This window comes from Equus caballus, chromosome 17 (genome assembly GCF_041296265.1).
Source record: "Equus caballus isolate H_3958 breed thoroughbred chromosome 17, TB-T2T, whole genome shotgun sequence".
Classification (NCBI taxonomy): domain Eukaryota; kingdom Metazoa; phylum Chordata; class Mammalia; order Perissodactyla; family Equidae; genus Equus; species Equus caballus.
The window spans coordinates 15215117-15227398 of NC_091700.1; the positions used below are offsets into that span (position 1 = coordinate 15215117).

The following is a 12282-nucleotide window of genomic DNA, read 5'->3' on the forward strand; positions in this document are numbered from 1 at the left end:
TCCATCTCTTCTTTCCTCCTTCCTTCCCACCATACTGAAAGGTTTCCCTCAATGCTTTCCTTAATCCTCCCAACCTGGGATCTGCCCACCCTTTCCAAGTCACAACACTTTCACATGTGTGGACTATCTGCCTTAATTATCTACTTTTCCAGAGGACCAAGACTACATTTACCTCATCACAGCTGGAAACACCAAGCAGAGCTCAGAATCCTCTGGAGGAATACATTGGCAATGGGAGGGATCTGTGGGGAGGTCCTGCCCAGCATGCTCTGGGGCGGGGCCACGTCCGGGGGCAGGGCCTGAGAGACTCCGAGAGCCTGTTTGGCTTCTTGAGGGCGACGGCACTAGCAACACGGCCAGACATCTCACCTCAGGCTTCTGGAAGATATGAGTTGAGATTTAATTCAAAGACAGGTTCTGAGGAAGGTTTCTGGATGCCTGAGTGACCTTCCCCACTGCCCAGCCTGAAGGATCCTTTCCTCCATCTGCCATTTCCATTACGGTGGGCAGGCCCTCACAGCCCCTGGGCCCCCAAACTCTCACTCCAGGCCCAGCCTGAGAAGGCGCTCAGAGGCCTGGGGGCGGGCTGTGCCTGCCCAACACCACCCCCTTTGACGATGGCACTCTTAGGAACTCCACCAAGGTGAGAATAGTAATAAATAGAGTAACAATATTGACAACTGTTAAGGCTTCACCTTACACTGGCTGCCTGGCCTTGCACAAGTAGCCTGAGTCTCAGATCTCATTTATTATGTGCAGATACTGATGTGTACTCATAGGGTTGGTCCTCGGAACTGGAATGAATGAGTAAAGAGTTTTGAACAGTGTTTACCTAACACTAGAAGTTTAATATGTGCTACCCCATTATTATCACTCATTTAAAATGCTAGGCCTCCTCTTTATTATTTTAGAAGTATCAATTTACCACTCATTCATTCTTCCTTCCTTCAGAATGAATTTATTTAGTACCTAACATGTGCCAGACACTATGCCAGGGTCTAGAATACAATGGTAAGCAAAAAGGTAGAGTCTCTGCCTTCATGGATCTTACAGTCTAGAGGGGAGATCAGGCAGAAATTAATCATACGAGATTGTGTAAATGTCCCATGTTACATTCTATGAAGGGTTCATGAGCTGGTTGTCGGGGCCAAGGGAGTTTAAAACATGGGGATTTGGCCTAACCAAGGAGAAGAGGGTCTTCCTCACCCACCCCTCAGGAGCTGATAAGGCTTAAGAGGTAAAAGGTGAGTAGGAGACAACTTGGCAAAGCAGGGAGGGAGAAGTGTTCCAGGCAGAGGAATCTGGGTGATGAGAGCAGGGAGAGTGAGGAGGGAGGAACGTGATGCAGCAAGAAGAGGGAAAAGCGTGGGAGGCACCGATTAAGCAGAGTTCTCTGGGCCAAATCAACTAGTTAAGTCTTTGGAGCAATGGGGAGCCAGGGGAAATTTTTAAGTTAGGATTTATTTATATGTGTAGGGTATTCAGATTTTAGTTGTATTATTTGAGTTTCCAAAAGATTACTGTGAATTAATGAATTACAGTGATTTAATGTGAAGAATGCTTTGGATGGGGTAAACAGGATGTGAGAGACCAGTGAGAAGGCCACTGCGGTAATCTACGAGAGAAATGATGTCAGCATGGACCACAATGGTGGTGACCAAAGTGGAGTAACGTGGACGGATGTGAGTGGCATGACTTCATTAATTCTAATAAGATGGAACATTTTTCCTTTTGTTTCGCTCCAGTGCCCAAGAGGTACAGGTTGGTGCAAGATGTGGGGTCTTTTATAGAGTTGGACAAGTCAGCAGACACGAAACATTTGAAAAGGCTGCTTGAACTGCTGACTAGCCAAAATCAAAGAGGAAGTTGACCTTCAACCCTTTGTTTTATTCCAGCTGCAGAAGTCATTTTCAGTTACTCCCTGACTCAAGTAAACACCACTCCCTGTCACCTTATCCCTTTGAGGGTTGGTTCACTTCTACATTTTCACTGGGACATGATTCTCACCGACAGTAGAAAGTTCGGCACCCAGACCTGCAGCTGTGAAGACACTTGCTCCTCTCTCGAACTATTAGTACTTCTGGGAAACACGTCCCAGTGCCAAACTGTCCTGGTCCTGAAATGACCCCGTTATTTGGGGAGGTAGTAAAGGAAATTACATGTGTTAAACTCCGAGCGGCACTCTCTTTGGACATCGAAAGGTGTAAATGATAAAATACTTACTAGACTTAAAGACCAGGGAGTAAACGGGGGGCCGGATGCTGCCCAGACTCTGTGTGTCAGCAAAACATATCTGAGCTCAGCGAAGTAACCCAGGACCAAGTGTTTTCCTCAGTGGAATAATTAGACAACAGAGGTGGGCAATTTAGAAAAGATAACTTCTTCTGTCCCTGCTTCAGAATTTCTATTACAAACAAAACCCAATCCTTAGCAAGATTTAAGAGCATGGGACAAAGACTGCTAGATGTTGAACTGCTGGGAGTGGAGCCCACGTTTTATTTATCTTTGTATCCAAGCACATCCGCAGTGCTTGCCACGAGGCAGATACTCAGTGAATGTTGGGTGGATCAAGGATTCCTCTGTCTTTTCATGGGGTATTTATATGGTATGGGAATTCAGTCATTTTTTGCCCCACTAGGTAGAGATGGATGCTTTCTGTTCTCCATGTTTACTTTGAACACCATTTAGCTACAGGGATGTTCTAAAATGAAATAATAAGGAAACCAGCTTTAATACGATTTTATATATACAGACAGATACACTTTCTGACCACGTGCAGATATGAATGCTCTCCCTGGAAGATGCTTTTGTAACCTAAATTGCACTAGAATGAGGTTAGAGATGGGGAAGAAAGGGAAAGTAAGGCAAAACTCACAGCTTAATTTCTAGACAGGATTGCTGCTTTAAAAATGAATTTCAGGTGCTTCTTGGCATACTTGGCCCAAGCACTGGAGATTTAACAGTGATTTGTGATTTGGTGTGACCCAGAACATGGCCCAATGGTCCTCTATCCTTTGAAGCCGTCAGTCTGTTTTCTTGATTGCTGTTCTGGACTTTCTCACCGTCACTAACCATCAGGGCCCCATTCCTTCTGCTCTGTCCTAGTGGAACAGTCCCTTGACCTTCCTTCTCCCACTACTCTAGTCTCGACTTCTCCTTGTTGCCAGATTACTCTATTATTGCTTCTCAAATTGTGGTTCCCAGACCAGCAGCATTAGCATTGCCTGGGAACTTATTAGAAATGCAGATTCTCGGGCCTCACTCTGGACCTACTCAAGAAGAAACTTTGATGTGGGGCCCAGCAATTTTAACAAGCAAGGTAATCTCCAAGGAGAGAACCACTGCTGTACGTAAAGCTCAGTTCTGAGCATATCACCCCTTTGCCCAATACCCTTTATTGCTTTCCTGCCGACAACCACATGAGAGTGTGTGTGTGTGTGTGTGTGTGTGTCTCTGTGCGCGCCCTTCTATCCAAGGCCTTCTGCAATCAAGCACCAGCTCAGGTGTCCCCACGCAGGGAGGTATGTTCCACAGTCATCCTAATGGGTCACCTGCTCTTCCCTCTGCTCTCCTGCCGCCTCTCTCTGTTAATGTTGGGTCCTCTGCTATAAATACCCACCTCCTCCCTCTCCTTGGAGAAACCTTACTCATTCTTTAAGGCTCACTTAAAAATTAATATTTATCTAAGGAATCCATACCTGTGCCTTTAAAACCAAATAGTACTGAAGGCTTTATAAAGAACCACGGCAGGCCCTCCCCCACCTCACAACCCCAATCCTTCCTATCCCCCCAGTTCCATTCCCCATGGAAACCACTTGAGCCGTTTCTATCACAGTTGTTCTGGTGTTTACCTCTATTTATATAACTAATACGCAAATACTTGTATTTAAAAGTAATTTTAAAATATTAGACACTAACTTCTTGCCGTGGTAGATAAAATTTGAGTAAGTAAAATTGCAGGTGGATGAAATTTGGTCGACACCCCATTCCCCTCTTCACTCTTCTCAATCTTTCCTCACTTAAATCTTTATTCATGCAAAGTTCATCTTGGCATGGAAGGTGACTCCTTTCCTGGAACGTGTTCAGAGACTGCTCCTCCCCTGCTCCCACAGAGCTGTGTATCTCTCTTAGTGCACTGTCCCCCTTGCCCTTCCACGTTTGTATGTATGTGTCTCCCATTCCCACCAGCTTGTAAGAGCCAGAAAAGTCTAATCCGTCTTTTACTTTCCCAGAATCCTCCCAGGGCAAAGCACAGGGCCTGGGATATAGCACACACTGAGCAAACGTGGCCAATTTAACCGTAAAGTAAAATATCTGCCTGACCTTTGAAGCTTGCTGGTGTGACAGCAGTACTTGGAATGAGTCTTCCCGTTCCAATGTGGTTTTCCAACATTATTGTGGGAAATAGTAAACTGGAGTCAGGAGACTTGAGCCACACCACCTTCTTGGTGACTTCTTTTAAGACCTTGGGGAAGGCACTTAATGGTTTTGCTTCCGTTTTTTCATCTATAAAGTGGCAACAATAATATCTATGGACAGAGTTGTAGGGAGGACCAAATACAACAGCACAGGTTATCAGGTATAAGGCATTACATTGATTCCTTATGTTTAAAACAAAAAGGCAAACCATTTTCTGGTAGCACATAGGGCTATAATGAACATTAAAACCAACCTTTAAATAGAAAACTTTATTTTTAGATGATCCAGGGGGTCTTTCTTCCAAGATCAGCCTAAGATTTTTTCGGAGGAAACTGTATTCTCATTGTCCTGAAATTTGAAGCAAGAAAACTCAATCGTTTAAGACCATTTGCCTATTCTTACTTGTTGATGAGAAATCACGACTACTGCCACCCTTTTAGCCTCTGAAGGAATTGTAAGCTTTGTCTTGATTTGATGGCTCAAAAATAAAATCTACCAAAGGTACGTTTTCTAAGCCTCGTCTGGCTCTACCCATTAGAAAAGTGTGAGCTACTGTTCTATCAAAACTAATTATATTTTAAATCTACAACCAAGTCTCAATTACCAAGGCTAATGGGACTACATACATACATAATTCTCTCTTACATTTATCCAGTGTTTTTAACTTCTTCAAAGCACTTTTCACTGTACTGCATATATAAAACAGAGGCATTTTTTTAAATCCACAAATAAGGTAAAAAATAAATCTTCAGATCAATAATTTCAACTTTGTACCTGTCAAAAGCTATTAGAACTTGCAAAATTGTCTAATAGGACTTTCATTGCCCTACTCTCCTCTCGACCCCTCTCAACTAAGGCCAGAAAAGACCGAAAGATCTGGAGGAATCTCCAGAGGAGAGGAAGCCAGAGAGGGAAGGAAGCCAAGGACCTGGGCCATCCACAGCCTGGATCATTAGCTCCAGCGTAATTGAGAATAACTGACTGTATGTGTGACTATGGCCAGAAAATCCAGAAAGAGATAAAAAGGCAAAGAAAATGACGTGTGAGTAACAGTATTTACAGGGTCTGTCTTTGTCATTCTCTCAACAAGCATTACTGAGTGCCTACTGTAATGACAGGTGCTTTCAACAAAGAGGATGGACACAGCATGAACAACCCAGGCAAGACTGCTATTTTCATAGTGATGACCTTCCTGAATGGTGCAGACAGACAACAAACACAAAGACACACAACTTCACATAAACGAGATAACTTCAGGTGGCACTAAGCTCTGTGGAGTCCATAAACACAGGAATGTGATAGAGCCTTGGGGAAGGGATGCTGTTGTAGATAAGGTTGCCAGGGAAGGCCTCAGGGTATCGGAGCTGCAATCTGTGAGAAGAGCCCACCCTGTGCAGGTCTGCAAACCAGATGATGGAATGAGTGAACTCGCCAAGTATGCTAGAGGGAGAGGGGTCCAGGCCAGTTTCAAGGGGTTCCAGGAAAGTCACTGTTCTGTGGTTATTCACTTTGTGTCCTTTTAGGGATATTACTAAAACCTCTCCAGGACCCCGGATTTATTGCCTCTACAATGCGGGTTGCTAACACTGATCACCTGGACAGGGGAGCGCTGAGAAATAATGGGTAAACAATTGTGAGGAGCCACATAAATGCTAAATAATGCTCATGGTAATAAGCTTTTATTAAAGTCAGCACCTTGATAGGCAGCTCACAATCGGATACCTTGGCAAATGTGTAAATTGACGTGGCTGCTCCCTGTGCACACCAGCACCATCCTTTAAAACAGAAAAAAATAAATGAGCCTATGGTCATGATATTCGAAGTAGTTAGTGATCAAACAACTGTCTGGAGAGAAAGCTGGTGTGTGAAGTGTACAATGGGAGCAGGAAGATAACGGCACATCACAGCCCAGCTCACGCAGAGGATAACTCATGAATTGACTGGATGCTTGCTGGTGCACACACCATCCGCTCCAGGGTGGTACTCTAACCCCGTCAGGACTAGGTGCTGCCACCAAAAGGCCCAGCAGACAGGAAGGGGAGTGAGAAGGAGCCAGAACAGAAGCATCTCTGGCAGCAGCCCTCTCTGGCCCTCTTGGCCTTGGAAAGCCACCCCTGGGGGAGGAATGAGCAGCCAGCACCAAGGGCCCTACCTTGGAAGGGCACCAAGGAAGTGGTGGGGGGTGTGAGGGAGGAGGGATGAGCATTGCATTTCTCCCTACGAGAATGAAATATGCCAACGCCAGGAGAGACTTCAGTTGTCGTTGTAACTGAGCCTCCCCACACAGAGATATGAGTCCACCCCTTAGAAGCAAATCTTCCTCCCCCAAAACCTCCCCCCAAAATATAACATTAACATCACAAAAAATGAATTCTTTTTTGTGGGTCCTACCATCTCTTTGATATAAATACACAAGTGCCTAAACATTCTTTCCCATCTCCCATCCCACATCGGCAATCAGATTGTGACACACACACACACACACACACACACAAGCACATGCTCACACAAATACCACACACACCCAATTCCTTTGTTAAGCCCTGGCTCAGCTATTATAAGGTACCTGTGGAGTGTAGGTCACATAGTAGAAAAGTTTAAATTACTGTTGCTTCTACTCTGAAAAGCAGACAGGAAGAAAAGACAATAAAAAAGAAAACACTTATTTTAAGGCTGATACTAAACACTCTACTCCACGTTCACTGAGGTCAATTTCCCACCATGGGATGGGGAGAATCGAGATGATCTCTGAGGTGCTATGAACCCACAGTGCAGACTTCACGTTTTGAGGCTTGACTAGAAACGACGGGGACGTGAAAAAGAACATGGCGAGATAATCCTAGTCTTCAGGAAATTATGGTTTAAACTGGGCTGGAGAAAGACCAAGATCCTCAAAAAAATCTAATTGATTTTAACCAAATGGAGTAATTTTAAAATGTTAAATACACTGGGATATCATATTAAAAGTATTCTGGGAGAGCATGCCGCATGGGACGTGGTAAGTGCTGAATTTCCTGCTGCTAAGGGAGGCATTCCTATCTGCCAGTGTCTCATGCTGCTCAGACCTGAACCATTCATTTAGGTAGACCATTTGTCCAAGTGCGTCATTTCCCAAAATAGCCAATGGAGGACTCCAGGGAGAACTGTCCTGAGGAGATGTGGTCATCCTCAAGGCCAAATCAGTCTAGACTACGATGGTTCTTAGCAAGACTGCCCAAAGGGCTTCTAGACTTTGTTTGGTAAGTGTTGTTAATGCCTTGGTAACAATGGACTGTTGATAAGGTGGGAGATAATGTCAGAAGGAAGGAAGGTATCCGCTCACATCTTTTGCTTTTAACTTAAGCTAACCCATAAAATCCATTATCAAACCCCAAGGAATGCTCCCAATTATTGTCTTGGACCCTTCATTTCGCTTTGCTTTGTTTTTTTATTTTTTTTTCAACTCTCTATTTCTGTTTTTACCTGGCACTGACTCGCTTGACTCCTCTTCTCCTCTCAGCTTCTGGCTCTGTGCTCCCCCTTTAGACTTGATGAGTAATTTTGGTTTTCCTGCTTTTCACCTTTGGCACCCCTTCAAAAATGGGTTAGGTTTATCTTCTGGCTCTTTCTACTTCTGACTGCTTGGAAGTTTGGATCATACTTAGCCAAGTTTTGATCCCAGGACCTTTCCCTGGCTTTGACCTGTCTCAGTGGCATCTGTGCTGGGCTTGACTCCTCCAGGTGAGGGCGTCGGCAAGAGGGAGGATCAAGCAAAGATCAAGCAAGGAAACAGGAAGAATACCTGGCTCAGCTTAAACTGTGCAGGGCACTGAGGCCTTGCTGGCCGTCCAGTCTCTGCCTCCTTCTTCCTCTGCTGCTTTCATTCCCTCCCGTCTCTGACTTTCAATTTTTATTAAGTTTCCACCTTCTGACTGCTCAATCCTCTTCTAGCATCCCTTTGTAAGATTGAAATGGGAGTGGGAGTGATATCCATTAGCCAAAATAAGTTCCATAGCTGGGAGAAACTGCTGAATCTCTGGTGTCTTTATAGCACTTATCAAATCCCAATTAACCATCTTAGTTGGCAAACTGCTCTGGCTTCCCAGGCAGTCAGCTGGTAGGTGAGTCAATAAATATCTGTCAGATGGATGGATGCACACTCACTAGTTGTGTAGCATGGCATCAGGTACTTTAAATAATACAAAGTATAAGACTTCATCCTTGGCTGAAGAAGGACATCTTCTCACGGCCATTCACAAAAGGACTGTTTGGAAACATCACCAAGCGCTAGACCAGCTTCGCTACTTCTTCTAGAAAACAAGAAGAAATCTCTTGTTTCAAGAGATGTTTGTGTCATCTCTTAATGCACAACTGGCTTCATGTGGGCAAAAGGGAACATGAGCAAAGCCCTGGTTAAAGCATAACAGACACCCTTGGGCTAATGAACTGTCGAAGGTAGTAGTGTCAGCGGATTTTCTACATAACTGCTTTGTAAACAGCAACACGCATAAACCATAAACAAGGAGAATGAAGTGAGCACCCACAGACCCACCACTCATGTCAAATCATACAATGTTGATATCACCCCAGAAGCCTCCACTCTCCTATCTGATAATCTTTCACTTACTTTTCTTTATAATTTCATCACCTTTATAGACTCCCATAAAACATTTAGTTATATCCAGTTTGGGGATCAAAATAGATGAAAAAACAACAATTGCAGGTGCATTCAACATTGGACATGAAAAAGAAAACTGGTTTTTTAATAAGATACTTCAAGTGTACACTTTCCGTAGGTGATCAAGACATTTACTCTTTCGTCCATTTTTATGTTTGCTGACTGCCAATCACTCTACTCCTTAATACTTCAAAGGTATTTTTCCCAAAGCTGCCTTTTGTCTTACACTAATGCTTTCCCGGACTCAAGTGAATTTTGAAGGAGACTGAGCTCATCATGATGAAATGGATGTTGACATTCCATAACCATCACTGTAATTATTCCTAATTTGTACTTTGCTTCAAAAACTCTCTTCCCTTGCCCCCTAAAGTCTGTACTTTCAGAATAGCATCTACAGCTTTAATTATACCTGACAATAAACTACTCTCACCACAAAATCTTGTTAATCACGGTGTACGTTACTATCTTCAAGTATCCTGTTTTTTTAAAACTGCATTTATATCAGGTTCCCAAAGAGTTACAATATTAGCAATGAATGTTTTAACTGTTTCTGTAATTACCGTTTGTAATTACTACAAATCAAAGTTGTACAAACTTTGGATTGGAGGCTGGTTGAATTATCTACCAAACTGGGGTGAATGGTCTTTTAATCAACTGTATACTGAACAAATCTACCGAGTAAAAACTGAGATGGAATTTGAGTGACTTGGTGTCCATCGAGAATCAAATCTGATGCTGTAGTGTTAACAAGGGACTTCAGGTCCAGAATGATTCTGTTAATCACACGTCTTCCAAATTAGTCAGTTAATGTTGTGGGTCCTGATGAGACAGGATTTAGGAAGGCAGAGAGCGGCGGGGAATGCTCCTGGTGATAGGATCCTTAGAGCAAAGGACAGAAGACAAAAGGAGAAGGCTGTATTCATGAGAAGTGAGCTGGACCATAAGCGCTATAATTAGAAGCTTATAATGTCACCACACTGCTTTCTGTAATGTAATATTTTTGTTGTCTGTTATTTTCCTTGATTCAGGTTTTGTATTTTTCATGATGTAATAGTGAGATCTAGTCTCATTTTTCTGTGTATTTGGATACATTGAGTAGAGTGCTCTGGCTGAGTAAAGAGTTTCACATATGGGAGACTTGAGAAACAAGAGTGGCAAGGAAAGTTAGGTCAGATTATGAAAATTCTTAAAATGTTTATATTGGACTTAATCCTTCAGAAGTCATTTAGTGTTCTCTTTTCTTTTTTTGTAATTGAGAGCACCATGAGGAAAGGAGTGTTTTTGATGATCTATTTTATTTTATTTCTTTCTCTTTTCTTGGAGGAAGATTGGCCCTGAGCTAACATCCGTGCCCATCTTCCTCCATTTCATCCGTGGCTCGCCTGCCACAGCATGGCCTGATCAGCAGTGTATAGGTCTGTGCCAGAATGGGAACCTACAAACCCCAGGCCGCCAAAGAGGAGCACACAAACTTAACCACTACACCACCGGGCTGGCCCCATTTTTGATGATTTCTAAGGGGTAAAAACTAGGCAGGGAGATTAGGTAAGATGATATAGCAAAAATTCAGGCATTAAGAAATAAGGTTAGACTAGGCTGGCGATGGCGGCCATGGATTGGAAAGGAAGGAAGGATGGATGCAGCATCATAAGGGAAAAATTTGCTTCTTTCCCTTTGTCTTTTCAGCCATTTGGGCTTAACGGTGTTCAGTGCTCCTGATTTATTTCCCTTCCCATTTATATTTTCCTTCTTCCCTCGATAATCTACTTTTGCTTTCCCATTTTTCCCTCTCTTCTCTCCTTTGCTTGCATTCTTATCACCTTCCCTGATAGGACGATGACTGAATCGGGCAGGTAGACATGAAATGGGAGATCTGAGTAGAAACTAACTATAAGATTTACTAATTAGAGTATGTTGCTGCTTAACACATTTTTTTTTAACCTTTCATCTGCAGTTAAAAAGAAGAAAAGAAAGGTGAGGAGGCAAAAAAGGAGTAGAGAGGAAAAGGGAGAGACTCATTTATCCATTCATTCAAGAAGTGCTGTGTTTCCAGAGAAAGAGAGAGTGCCAAAGAGATAGAGAAAACACCACACAATAATTTGTGTTATTGTAGTTGTATCATCTATTTCCCCTTCTAACTCAGTTGGGTAAAGTAGAGATGCCAGATGGGAGGCTAAAGACTAAGGTGAGATGGGCAGTCTCCCTCCCTCCCTTATTGCCTGCTGCTTCTCATATCAAAAGATGGAGTCTACATCCCTCCCCCTAGGCCTCAGTGACTGGCTCAACCAATAGGATGCTGTGGAGGTGACTTTCTGGGACTTCTGAGGCTAGGCTGTAAGAAGCCTGGTCTTTTGGAATATATCCTCTTGGGATGCTTTCTTTTGGAACCCAGCCACCACTTTGAGAGATGCCCAAGTCACATGAAGAGGCCACATGCAGGCCCTCCAGTTGGCAGCCCCGAATAAGAGAACAGCCAGCATCCTCAGCAAACACAGAAATGAACCATCTTGACATCCAGCACAATAGAGGCAAAGAGGATTTCAGCCCAAGCTGACATCTGACTGTACTTCCTAGGAGACCCCAAGCAAGAACTGCCCAGCGAATCCCAGCCAATCCACAGAACAATAAGAGACAAGAATAAGTTACTGTTTCAAGCTACTCTACTTTGTTGTGGTTTGTTATACAGCAATAGATAACTTTTTTCATCCTTACACGAGACACAAAGAATATCGAAAGTTTGAAGATTCATGATGCCACCCGGAATGCATGTATATTTTTTACGTATTTTTTTCCTTTTAAAGGTCACTTTCTTATTCATTAGCCTTGAAATTGGAATTTGAATTGACCTTGATCAGAAATCCTAAGAAATGCTTAAGCAAATATTTTAAGCACTATCATATTTTGAGTACTAGTTCAGGATAAAGTGGTATTGATGTGACAAGAATAATGGATGTGTAATTAGAAGATGGAGTTTAAGTCCTAGTTCTGTCATTTATTACTGTGTGGCCTACAACAAGTTATTTAACATTTCTGCTTCCTAGTTTCCAATGCTATAATGTAATCGAAGGTATTTAGTGATGCATGACAAGACACAAACATTCAGTGAATTTCCATTTCTTTCCTTCCTATGAAAGTCCTGTACTCATAAGTGCAACCATATCAGAGCCTATCATACTGCTTCCTAAAACTAAATATTTTTATTATGT

General features: G+C 43.0%; 1 protein-coding gene across 40 annotated transcripts in view; it reads right to left on the reverse strand.

Annotated features, from left to right (window-relative positions):
* The window catches only part of LOC138918311 (ral guanine nucleotide dissociation stimulator-like), a 166743-nt gene that overhangs the window by 64986 nt on the left and 89475 nt on the right, over window positions 1-12282 (reverse strand). For 4 of the 40 annotated variants that reach the window (XR_011427508.1, XR_011427494.1, XR_011427511.1 and 1 more), the window contains 3 exons: window positions 7882-8708; window positions 4673-4767; window positions 173-378 (listed from right to left, as the gene is read on the reverse strand). The exons of 14 other annotated variants lie outside the window; for them this stretch is intronic. The gene's annotated coding sequence lies outside the window, so the exon portion shown is untranslated. Of the gene's footprint in view, window positions 1-172; window positions 379-4323; window positions 4530-4672; window positions 4768-7881; window positions 8709-12282 lie in introns of those variants that run through there. 22 more of the 40 variants (XR_011427492.1, XR_011427497.1, XR_011427489.1 and 19 more) reach the window with 11 other exon arrangements.